A 13,591-nucleotide genomic window follows, 5' to 3' on the forward strand; every position below is an offset into this window, starting at 1 on the left:
TCACTCAAATTGGAAATTAGTACTTAACCACATTTTCTTCTATCTTTGCATAATAAGCAAAGGAAAACCTTTCTAAACAACTATTATTTTAACTCGAATCATCAAACTGTACGAAACACTCTTACGATATGACTCTATTCCAAATATATTTTTATAATTCAAAACCAAGCACTTAAGTCCTTTATATAATGATTAATAAAATCCGGCATAAATATTAAAAATTTATAGTGTCACACCCCCTTTTTCCCCAATAAAAGATATATGTGTTATAGGTTGTGGGTTAAAGAGTGTTTCCAATTAAAGTGATAAATTTGAGTAGGGGTTATTTTATTTACAGAGTCGCCACTTGGAATTGCTTTTTGGGTGTTCCAGGTCACCTTTTATTTGAATCCCTAGTCAAAGGAAGGTTTGACTTTATTTTTTATTGGTCTGCGAAAATAAGAGATTGGGTAAGGAATTCTATTGACCAGAAAAAAGGTGTGAGGCATTCCCCGAATCCCGTGGTTCTAGCATGATCGCTCTATTGACTTAAACTTGGCTTCAATTAATTTTCGACAAAACTACAATTTACAAGATTTTCATGTTTTACCTACCCACTTTTATTTTTTGACTATTAGAATTATTAAAAAATATTCTTTTGGATAATATTACATTGCCATAACCATGCTACGCAAGCAAATACGTGATCGAATAACAAAAGTAATTAACTTATCATAATTGCGCCTCGCAAGCAAATCCGAAATCATGACAATCAATTATTTGTAGTACTTTTTGAGAAATTACTAAATTTGAGAAAATTAATTTTTTGAAAATTATTAAAAGTCAACTATCGCGCTACGCAAGCAAATTCGCGATTTTAGCAAAATATTAACTAAAACTAATTGGTATGGTATGAGGTTATTGAACTTTATTGAATGTTAAACATCACGTTACACAAACAATTCCGTGAAGATAAAGCGCGCCTACTAATTGCCTAGCGTTTAAATCAATTAAGGTGATTAAGTTAGTGAGTTATTCTAATTACATAACAAATTTATTTTCTATTGGATAGTAATTGTGTGAACAATCATGGTATTAAAACTTTGCCAACCTTGATCAATTTAAAGAAGGGATTTTTACCTCATATAGCAAAGGTTAATACCTTATTTATTTTAAATAAATACCATTTAAAAAAATTATATTCTATATATACATTTTAATGCTTATAGCAAAATATCTAATTTTGGTTACTTCCTACCCCTAAGCCACTAAATACGCTATCTAGTTACACTATTTTCTTTCTCCCTCTACTTTGATATATGTCATTCTCTTGCCCCGTTCTCTGAAAACACGATGCTCAATCTCAAAATTTCTCTCACCCACATCATCTACCATTAGTCACCCTTCCCAAATTTCAATTTGTACAGAACCCACGCTCTCTTCTCTCTACTTCGCTAGGGTTTCGATACACAGTTCCCATTTTTCCACTCACTCTGAATCATCTCGATCCAGTAGTATTCCATTTAGGGTTTCGTCAATCTCGATATGAAAATGGCATCTTCAACAGCAATTACGGCGCCCCTTGTTGCTCCTTCATCTAAAATCGAGACAATTTCTCTCACCCATCTCAAAATTTCTGTTAATATTTCAATGTATTTTCAATGTATCACGTTGTATTTTCATGTATTTCATTGTATTCATTGTCTTTTTTTCATTGTAACTCAATGTATCTCGTTGTATTTCATGTGTTTCATTGTATTCGCTCTCTTTTTTTCATTGTATTTCAATGTATCCCGCTGTATTCTATGTATTTCATTGTCTTGCTATATACCATGAATGTATTCATATACTTTTTTTAATTAATGTAATTTATGTATTCAGATGTATTATATAATTTCTATGAAGATTGCTATGTTTTTGGGGTATTTTTTGGTTGAGAATATTTTTTATAACTGAAAATACAAAATTTGTGTGTTATAATTGAGTTTGTTGAGTTATATTAAGAGTCTATTATGTTAATTGATTCACTTTCCATTTAAAAATAGTATAATCCCCCATTTTACGCCGTGAATACAGTCGAGTACTGTCACACCCCTTTTTTACAACCTCACTAACCCTCTTAAAAATAATAAAAGGATTTCGCAAAGTTCGAAAGGGTTTTTCAATTTTGAAAGTGACAAAAGATTGTTCAAAAGGAAATAACTCAAAGTCGCCACCTGACTTTGATTTCGGTGTGCCAGGTCACCGTTTTTTTTTAACATGATTTTTCCTTTTAAAACATTTCAGACTCTAAAACCAAGTCCGCACTAGAGATTTGGGTAAGAGAGTTCATTTGACTCGGGGAGAAGGTGTTAGGCATTCCCCGAGTCCCGTGAAAGTCACGGTTGCATACTCGATCTAGTCGACTTTTAAGATATTTGAATTGAGGTAATAACACACAAAAGAAAATAAACAATCAAAAAAGGCTCGAGGTCATCCCCACCTAAATAAAATAAAATTAAAAGAAGAAAAATTAAAGTTCTAGATTATCCTACGCTACTTCTTCTACGATGTTCGCCGTGGCCTCCAATTACATTCGCTTCGGGGCATTCCCCGGACAAAAATATATACAAATCCTCTGGGGCATTCCCCGGATAAATTTAACTAACGAAATGACCTCTAGCCTCAAAACTAACAAAAATCTTACGGCTTGCCTACCCAAATACGACCGGCCTAAACATGCTACTCGCTATTTAATTAATAAATGAGTAGAATAAAAGCAGCAAGATCAGTTAAGGCCAATTTCCTTCACTTTTATTTTTGAAATCCAACTCCCCCATTTGTTTCCCCACCTAATATGTAACGAGCTCAGCACCAATCACGCAAGTTTTCCTAAGTCAATTTAGTCAAATAACTTTCCTTAATCAACCCCAACAATTGACTTCACTACTTCAATATACTAAACTAACAATCCAGGGATAAGTAATTAGGCACATTTAGGCAGAAAAACATAAGAAGCAAACAAGCAACATTATCGGAAAAGGAACAGCAAAGCAGTAAAGATTGAACCTCAAAGTAAAGCCAAGATTTCACTTTCTGTTTTGATTAAATTGGTGGCAGAAATATTGATGCTCGAGCTGATATTCGAGAAGCGAACATGGATGGCTATGAGAACGCTGAATTTTGAACTAGAATCGCAGCCAAGGACTCAGAACGGAGCACTGACCGGTGACCTCGACTTGGACCAACGGAAATACACGTCGACAAGAGCCTTAGACTGAAAAACTTTAGCGGCTCCGGAAACTCGAACAAGGATTTGATGAAGCAGAAGAAGGCAATTAAAGTTTTTCACATTGTATCAAAGGAATTGTTCTTTCTTGTGCTCTATTTTGTATGTGTGCGTGTATTTTTGTGTGTTTCTGTGCGTGTGTGCGTGAGTATTTCCGGCGAGTGTGTTGGAAAGGGACTGGGGTGCGGTAGCCTGGTTGGGTGGTCCGATGGTTGCTATTGGTTTCAAGCGATGAGGGATCGGCGGCTCTGCTCCTATTTCAGTTCAAGACTAGGAATTGAAAACTTGGGTTAGGGTTTCTATAATTGGGTATTTTATATGAAGGTGGGAAGGGATGATGGTCATTGGATTAGAAGGAAATAGATAACTAGGAATAAATCTTGCACATAAATGGGCTAATAGGCCGGAAAGAATGGGCTAAGAACAATTGGGTTTAAGTTAAAAGAAATGAACTCACACCCTTGGGCCTACAAATTTTCTTGTTGGACAAAGACAAACTCAAAAATCCTACCAAAATATTAATTCAACTTAGTTAAGTAAAATAAACAAAATTTTAAATGAAACTACTTTTTTGGTATTTTCGAATGTTATAACAATAAAGTAAAAAGTAAAGAAAATAGGTTAAAGTCAGGATAAAATTAAGATACCATGAATAAAAATATACTAATTGATCTTAAACTAAAGATAAAAATATAGAAAAGCGATAAATACGATAAATAAAACTATTTTATGTTTTTTATGTCTTAGGACTAAAAGTAAAAAAATTATATTAAAATAAAGTCAAGTAAATATTTTAAAAATATAAAAATACTAAAACAACTTTAAAATTTGCGCGGGTCAAAAATTACGTGCTTACAAGTACAATAATTTGTCCAGCTGTAATCTCATGTTTCACGTCATAAATACAGTCGAATACAACAATTGATTAGCTGGACTTCCCTGATTCACGCATATTTTTGCTATTGTATTCATGAATACAGTAGCTTAAATACATCTAACACATCTTCTAACAACAAAAAATGTATCTACAATCCGTAATATAGCAAATGATATCTATAGATAGCAAATTACCACTAAAAGATAGTGTTTTATGTAAATTTCTCTATAAAGAATGGGCTGCTTTGGAGATTTGTATAATAGCATTGGGTCAATCTTTTAATTTATTAAAAACGGGCCAACTTTGTTACTAAAAGAAAAGGAATTTTTACATTCCTATGCCACATAGGAAACCTTATTACCCTCAATGTTTAAGGTTTGACTTAATTACACTTAGTATACCAAATTATCAATTCTATACCATAATTAATTAAGGGTATAATTAATTGTACATTTTTTACTCCTTAATTAAAGGAATCTGCACATTTCTCTCTCCTAACCCCTCAGTCTCACCCACATTTTACCCATACCCACGTTCTTTTTACCATTTTCCATCTTCTGAAACTAAATTCTCCCTCTAAATTCACAGAAAATTGAAGAAACTCTTCAACAAAGTTGGTTCCCCATTTTACTCCAGTTGAAGTTCATCAATGAAGAACAACAAAGTTCATCAAAATTGAAGTCGAATCTTCAAAGTTCATACACACATTTACCTTCAGCTTTAAATTTCCTCAATGAAGAAGAACAAACCTTCAAAGAGACAAGAGAGCAGCAATTCCACCAAAACACACATCAAAAAGCTTTGAAACTTTGAATTCAAATTTGGGTTTTCAAAAATCATTATTTGTTTTGATTGGGTGTTGTTGTAAATAATTGAGAATATGTTTTGGAGTTTATATCTCAATTTTGAGGGGTTTTGGTGAAGATTTAGACTTGGTTTTGGCTGAATTTCAGATTGAAACTCGAAGAAGAAGATAGAAGACTGTTTTTGCAGAAGATTTGTAGAAATTTTAGTCGTTTTTTATTTGTGAAAACAGAAGTCAAAGCATCTACAATCAGAATACAAATAATCTACAATTTATCTACAAAATATCTACAAACTCGGTACATTGAATTTTAATATCGCAATTCCACTTCAATTGTAGCTTAATTAGTATTTTCGACATAATTGCATTTTTTGCAGAAGATTTTGTAGGAGTTTTAATCATTTTGAATTTGTGGAAACAGAAAACAATGCATCTACAATCAGAATACAAATAATCTATAATCTATCTACAAATTGGGTACATTGAATTTTAATATCCTAATTCTCATTCGATTGTAGCATAATTGGTATTTTCGACATAATTGCGTTTTTGCAGAAGATTTGTAGAAGTTTTCGTCTTTTTTGATTTGTGAAAACAGAAAACAAAGCATCTACAATCAGAATACAAATAATCTACAATTTATCTACAAAATATCTATAAACTGGGTACATTGAATTTTAATATCCCAATTCCCATTCGATTGTAGCATAATTGGTATTTTCGACGTAATTGTGTTTTTTGCAGAAGATTTGTAGAAGTTTTAGTTGTTTTTGATTTGTGAAAATAGACAACAAAGCATCTACAATCAGAATACAAATAATCTACAATTTATCTACAAAATATCTACAAACTAGATACATTAAATTTTTATATCTCAATTCACATCCAATTGTAGCATAATTGTAATTTTTGACATAATTGTGTTTTTCAGAAGATTTGTAGGAGTTTTAGCAGTTTTTTATTTGTGAAAACAGAAAATAAAGCATCTACAATCAGAATACAAATAATCTACAATTTCTGAAATATGTCTTCTTCTTCTTTTTCTTCTTCTTCTTCTTCGAGTTTCAATCTAAAATTCAGTCAAAACCAAGTCTATTCTTCAACAAAACCTCTCAAAATTGAGATATAAACTCCAAACCATATTTCCGATTATTTTCAACAACAACCAATCCAAAAAAAAAATAATTTTTGAAAACCCAAATTTGAATTCAAAGCTTTCAAGCTTTTTAATGACTATCAATGGTGAAAAATATCTGGAAGAATATTTACTTCCATAATTTTAGCGCGCCTAAATAGGAATATCTGGAAGAATATGATTTGATCTGATTTACGCTAAATTAATGGGTTTTACCTTTCCCTTTCAAAACTTGAATTTAATGCAGAATCAATCAACCCCAAGATTCTTTCCTGACTTTTCGCGCGTTATTAAGGGAAGATTATGTCTTATTAATTCCTAATAAACAAATGGTACAAAAATTGTAGGAAAAATATGGACTAGGCGGGTAATTTAGATACTATGCACATATTTGGTAATAAAGTTTCATATATGGTATAAGAAGGAAAAAGTCCAAAAGAAAACGGGCAGCTGCTGAAATTTACTTGGCCCAACTCTTTTCTTTGATTGATCACCACCAGAACAGACTATTCACTTAAGGTACACGTCCCTTTATATTTTCCTAAAATCCAACACTTATTCAAAACCCCATTATTGTCCCTTACTAGCCATTGATGGATGATTGAAGACAAAAATCATACCTTTATAACTAATAATAAGCATTTAAAAAGAAGTAACCTACAACAATAATAACACAACCCAGTAAAATCTTATCAGTGGAGTCCGCGGAGGATAAAAGAAGTAACCAACAAGCAAGGATGAATCAAGACTATTGAATAATTTCAAATAAAGACTTAAAAACTATTCATTTTTTATTCATATGAAACAATTCAAAAGTTACAACGGAAGAAGAAATACCTAAATGTTGAAATACTAGAGCAACAACGGCGAGAAGCCAGCAGAACAGCTCAAATCAAATACCCCAGCAGCATCAAATATCAAAAACTCCAACAACCCAGATAAGGCTTGAGCCAACAGACCAAAAATAGAAGCTAAATACCAAAGGGGACTCGTTTCATTTTTGGAACGTACAAAGAGAAAACTGAAAGCTATTTTAGCTGTTGTTTTGTTTCTCTCTGATATTGTGTCTTTCTTTAGCATGTGTTAAAACTGATTTCCGAAGTGAGGAAAGAGCAGCCCCTTAAATAGGCAAATAAAAGTTACTTTTTGGACAGATTTGGATTCCAAAAAGTCTGTCCAAAAAGGACTGACTTTGTGTGCTAAACACTGTTCAAAAGCTGTCCAAAATATGAAAGGACGGCTTAAAAATCTGGTATAGCAGAAGCAAGGAGAAAAAAATATCATTTCAGTCATCCTCCTAGTAAAAAGTATAAAAAGTAGGTTACTAGTACCTTATTTTATGATAAATTTATCTAAACTTTAGATTTTAACAACATCAATAACACCATATTGATTTTGAACCAAACTAAACTCAAACAACTAAGAATTGACAAAACAGAAACAAGAGTACAAATGGAATTAAAACTCAAACATACTAGATTAAAACAAATTGATTTGCGCAAACTAAACATAGAACAACTGAAACCACGAAGTATTACGCAAAACAGAATTTGGATGAGCATCGCATAATTATTAGACAACGATCAACAACAAGCTCTTATGCTATGAACTAACAAGCGATTCACAACTAATATTACCATAGTTTAATTAATCTATAAATACTACTAACAAAATTAGGAGTAAAGATTTATCCCTAAAACTAAATCTGAAGCATAAGCTGAAAAGTCATAAACGGGAAAGGGGAGATGGATTTAAGATTTACCGGAAACTCGAGGAACAAGGCGGCGGTGATACAACGGCAGTGGTGGTGGTGATTCGACCCGGGACATGGTTTTATTGTTGATTGATACCAAAAATCCTAAATTCGGTGAGCTGAATTTCGATGTTGGTATAATCGACAATAAAATCATGTCTGAGTCGATTGGAGGCAAGAACGGAAGGATGTTGGAGGCGGCGACGGCATTGGGCGGTCATTAGTGACTTCGTCGGAAAATAGTCGACGAAATTCGGGGTCCTAACAAATAGTAAAAGAGAGAGCTAAAGGTGTTCTATCCATCCATCTATGTATTGTGGGGTGGTGGTGGACGGAACTTCACGAATTTGAGAAGAATGGTGGCAGCTACGGTTTCCTATATATAAAATTCGTGGAGTTTGAGGGTTTTTGAAGAATTTGGTTTGAAGATATGGAAAGAGGAGGTGTTGGAGATTACATGGTGAAATTTTGGGTGTGTTTGGAGGTTAGCCGCCACTAGTGACGAATCCCGGCAAGCGTCGACGCCATGGAGGGAGTGGCGGCGACAGAGATGAAGGAGAGAGAAGAGATAGAGAGATGGGGAGGCTATAAGGTTTGCAAAAATGGCAAAATTTTGATTTTTAGAGCGTTATGTACCACAATTTAGATCAATTCTGGGCCATTGGATCAAGAATAATTAAAGGTTGAGAATCGATGTTGATTTCATTAAGCGAAACGGCGTAGTTTAAGCAAAAACTATGTCGTTTTAGCCCCTTCCCTGGCAGCCTCTTCATGGATTAGCCATTGCACTTTTGGCCACTAAAATCATTTCAATTTTGGCCTAATTCCCTTAATCATACTTAATAAACAAAATTTACACAAACAAATTAATTAATTCAATAACTTATTCAAATGATTAATTAACTAGATTAATTCACCAATTGAACACTTAGTTAATTCTTAAAATGCACAAATGAAGAAAGAACTTCTTTTGTTGGTATTTTTATGATAGGAAATGTTCAATTAAAGACACAAAAAATGAGAAAATAATTAAAATTTACAAATGAAGAAAGAACTTTTTTATGTGCAATTAAAGACACAAAAATGAGAAAATAATTAAAATAACAATACACTAATGACTTTAGGAGGTGTTAAAATAATGCAAAAATTTGGTATTCACATATAGTATTTTCAAAAAATAAGGGGGGGGGGGGGGGAGTATATATCAAATTTAGAAAAGTTAAATAATCAATTTTGGGTCACCCGTTTAAAGGTTTTTTTAACAATTAATTTTAGAACATGAGCCAATTTTCGGAAAGATGCATATTTTAAAACAATTAAACAAGAAACATATTACAACTTGATATATAAGAGAGAGTCTTATTATTACCATCTCTTTTCCTCTTTTTTGTATGCGTGATATTTTCTTTATATACCCCTAATAGAATCACATCATCAAGGCGGTTAGTTACTTTTTCTATATATAAAATAGAAATTGTTCAAAAAAACAAACAAACAAATAACAACAACATATTCAATGTGATTTTATAATAAAAGGGTGTGCGCAAACCCTACTCTTCTGCTGTGTGTGATAGAGAGATTATTTCAATAAACCCTCGATTCAAGAAAAAAAAAATTAAAAAAAAAATACTATTCTGCATGCACTCTTAGCTAAATCCCAAGGGGTTGCTTGGATTGAGGGACGAGGATATTTAATTGCTTGTTTAACATTATGCAAAATTATGCATTATTTTATCAAGATAGAATATGAAATAACAATACTTGAATAAGAGGAAACTTTCACTAATATACGTAAATTACTACTTACAATAAGAGGGAATAGCAGGCACGCCTCAGTCAACATGAGTGCTTTCATAGAAATAAAAATTGATCTGAGGATATTTCTGTCATTTCAAAGCTATTCAGTCAATCGCCCAGCTTAACACGTGTAGTTCCAGTTTTAACATGTGGCAGCACCTCTGGTTTCTCAGCTAAAAATCTCAACCGAACGTAGAGAACTAACGGCATCTCCAGAAAAGTAACGCTCCAGAACATCTGTTCTCTCTCTCTCTCTTTGCTCTCAAGTTTGTACTGCAATGTGTTTTCTTCCGTCAATCGTATTTTCTGGTGGGTATCCCTTCTACCATCTCTTGATTCGTCTTTATCTGTATCTTATGATTCATGTTTATCTATATTTGTCTTGAGGAATATTTGAGAAAATTCTTGAACGAATACCATTTCTATTGAAGTTCTCTAGGTGTTTGAGAAAATTCTTCAATGAATTACCCTAATTTCTTATGCATATTTCTGTCTTCTCTATTATTTATGTGTTTGAAAAAATACTTGAACAACCAAACTTATCAGTTGAGTTAGCAAGGACGAGGTGACCGCTTCAATTACTAACTGTTTGCTAGGTTTTTCTTCTCGCTTCTACTATGTTTTTTGTTGGTCGTATATATCATCAAATACCTTTGTTTCTTTGTTCGATCTCTGACCTCTTCATTTGTTATCTTTGTTCTCTGTCAATTAATTTTTCAATTATTAGCTTATGCGCTTCTTGTTTTTTCAGTTGTGCGTTGAGGTTGTTTCAATTGTTTTCTGTCGGTTTATTTGGCGATAAATGGGGTATTTGGGGCTTTGACATATTTCTCAGATGTTGACGGCCTGTGTGTATTTGAGACGGATTCTTTTGCTATTTCCATAATGCATAGACTGTTTTGGCATTTTTTTTATAATTAATTTTTGCCTCTATAAACTATCAACCTGGTGGTTAAATAAAACTAGCTTTTCGATTTATTGACACTAAAAAATCAACTTAAGATGACCTTAGAGATGCACTTTGCTGGGAATTATCTATAGTACAATCGGTAGGATGTTAACCTAGAAGCGTGTTAAAAGATTACATTTCCTCTGCGCTTGGGATAATTAGATTCAAAGAGCTATTTATATGAACTCACTATTAGATTGAAATAATTACTGATCCAATCAGTTCGAAATTGAGTAGTTGATTGCTTGATTTGTATTGAAGGTATGTCAAAGAGATGCTATAAAATCTGATGAGTTTTACTCCTCAAAATTATACAATTGGCTGGACAATTTCCAGATCTTCTTTAACCTCTTCATCATTTTCTTGCAACTATTATGAATGTACTAATAATTGACATCATATATATTTGATAGAAACTAAGTGATCTTGTTTATAAAATTATAGATCTTTCACTGCTATTTTTGTTTGTTGATTCGATTCTACCTTTCTGAATTCATTTTTTCCTGTTAAAATAAAACTCCTTTTTATCGACCACTCCTTTCTTGTTTTATAGTTATACTTTTACCACAAATTTCTACGGCTACTTGTATTGTTTTCTGTTGTGTCTTGCAGTTAAATAAGTCCTTCTCTATTGCCTCGAAAAGTATAGCAGTGGTAGCATATATGACACTCCAAAAAGGTGCTTTTACTAGCAAATCAGGCAAAGGAATTGGACTAAGCACATGTTTTCTGTTGCAGTCATTTTCACTCTTCATCGTGCGTTCCTGTGCCATTTCTTTTCTGAAATCATGTGGAGAAGAGTCTCCTAAATATGACACTTCCACTTTTGCAAATGAGCTAAGGGACATTGAGCAACTTGTGCTTCTGATTATTTATGTTTGCTCTTTTTCTACTTAGTTTAACATCTATTGCTATCCTTTCTGTTGGCATAACTTCAATGTTTACAGATTCAAATGCTTGGTCAATATTAGAAGAATTTGTAGCAAACACTTTGTACTTTCTCCTATTGTGGCAGTGTTATTTTGACAATTGTGAAATTCCTAATGTAGATAAGGAATGTTGATTTAGATTATTTGAAGAATGCAAAGTTCAAGTTGAGCTTGTAGCTTGAGACAGGTTAAGGCTTCCATATGTTCTATAAAATGCTTAATTTTTTTTTTGCTAATTTAACATTCAGTTATATTTAATATAGTCTTAAATGAGAATGTGATAGTAGTACTAACTACTAAATGTGATTTTTTGTTGCCAGAAGTAGTTGTGTAATATTCTTTCCAGTCATAAGCAATTACATTTTTTTATGCTCATATTAAGTTCAAACTCATTTACCAACGTGATCAATTCAGTTTTACTCAGTATCTACCTTACTACTTTCTTCATCCTTAGTTTTTTTATTTTTACATCTGCGCTACTTATGTTGTTTTCAAAATAGAGTGTACACCTGGTTAGTCAATTTCTTCTTAGGCATAATGTTTTAACTACACATTAAAGTGATACTCTTCTAGATCTAAAGATATGCACATTTAGTATTCCAGAGAGCTACTTTAAGGAGTTTTGTGCTTTAGATTCTGTTGATCATGTGTAAAAGTCTTATGTACTTGGGCTATGTGAATCAGATGAGAGGATAAAGGCTACTTAGAGTGGTTCATTTGACTGTTGATTTCTATTTTATCTTTCTTAGTTTTTTTCATAACTAATATATAACATCTCTTATCTTTTACCTAAATGCAGCTGTTATAACTCTTTCCAAAGAGGATATAATGAGGGATAAGGTATGTGTCTTTGTCAGCAAGGCATAATGGTGTCATCAACTTTTCCATGTTGGTTTGGTAGATCTTTCCAACGGACTATATTTTCGATTCGGCATAGACTAATTGGCATGTGTATTGCTTGAAAAAAATATTTCTCTTTTTGGATCTATGGTATTTTCATTATATCTAAGATCATGCAAAAGAGCTTTCTGATAGATTTTTATCCTTGCAGTGCAATTGGACTACAATATAGTCTCTTTGGTATTCATGAAATTATTTGACGCTTGACACAGGTTATTTGCTAAAACTATTTGGAGGTATTATACTAGCCCTGCAGAACTCTTTTATATAACCTTTTGTCAATATGATTCTTTTAGTGTTCAGCTATGTCTATAGTGCAAAATATTGTTGAGCTGATTATGAGACTTGCACCTAATGTGCTTCATGATCTACAAGTGTTTTCATCACAACTCGATTCCTAAATTATAGTTTATTTTATTATTTACTGAAGTCCTGTTGTTATATGGTTTCCGCATATTATGACATCTTGTTCATTAACAACCTTTCCTATGTGTTGGATTCACTTGCACTTAATGTTAAGTGTCTGTGTTTTAGCCTGCAAAACAGTTGTCTCTGATATTTACATCAGATAGCCATATTATTCTTCTGTCCTTATCATTCTATAGTTGGAACAATAGAAGTTACTTGACTAATCCTTGTTTTCCTAATATCTGGTAATAATTGTAGGGTTCATTTACGCACAATAGACAGTTGGACTGCCTAATGTCAGCGAAGCTCAGGAAGATCAACAAACTATTCTGCTCCTCATGCTATCATAAAAAGGAGAAATAATAGTTCAGTCCTTTTCACAAGTAGATATCTCTATCTACCTTTTTCCAGTTTTGCCTGATTGCATTACTAGAAAATTAAATATGGGCAACTTCACTTGATATGCAATTCATTTTCCTTAGTATAAAATGTGTTTATGTAAGATGGTGTTTTTTACTTTTAAGAATAGACAAAAAACCAGTAGTTGAAACAAGCTTTGGTTGGGCCCAGGCAAAGCCCGGGCTAACCTTACTAGTATTCTTACAATATGCAAGCTCTACACGACAATGCTGGTATGAAAATTCACTTTCTGACAATTGTCATGACATTATCATTACCACATAATAATTCTAGAATTATTATTACTGCACAAATAATTCTGTATGACTAAAATGTCAATCAAACGAGCCCACATGTGTTCAGCAGTCGCTGTACCATTAACTACTTGAAAT

General features: G+C 32.7%; 1 long non-coding RNA gene across 1 annotated transcript; it reads left to right on the forward strand.

Annotated features, from left to right (window-relative positions):
* Positions 1–9,873: 9,873 nt before the first annotated feature.
* LOC104210043 (uncharacterized) lies at positions 9,874–13,242 on the forward strand. The gene is made up of 4 exons (XR_706768.2): positions 9,874–9,923; positions 12,292–12,332; positions 12,544–12,628; positions 13,059–13,242. It is a non-coding gene; the product is annotated as an uncharacterized lncRNA (long non-coding RNA).
* The last annotated feature ends 349 nt before the right edge of the window (positions 13,243–13,591 follow it).

This window comes from Nicotiana sylvestris, chromosome 10 (genome assembly GCF_000393655.2).
Source record: "Nicotiana sylvestris chromosome 10, ASM39365v2, whole genome shotgun sequence".
Classification (NCBI taxonomy): Eukaryota; Viridiplantae; Streptophyta; class Magnoliopsida; order Solanales; family Solanaceae; genus Nicotiana; species Nicotiana sylvestris.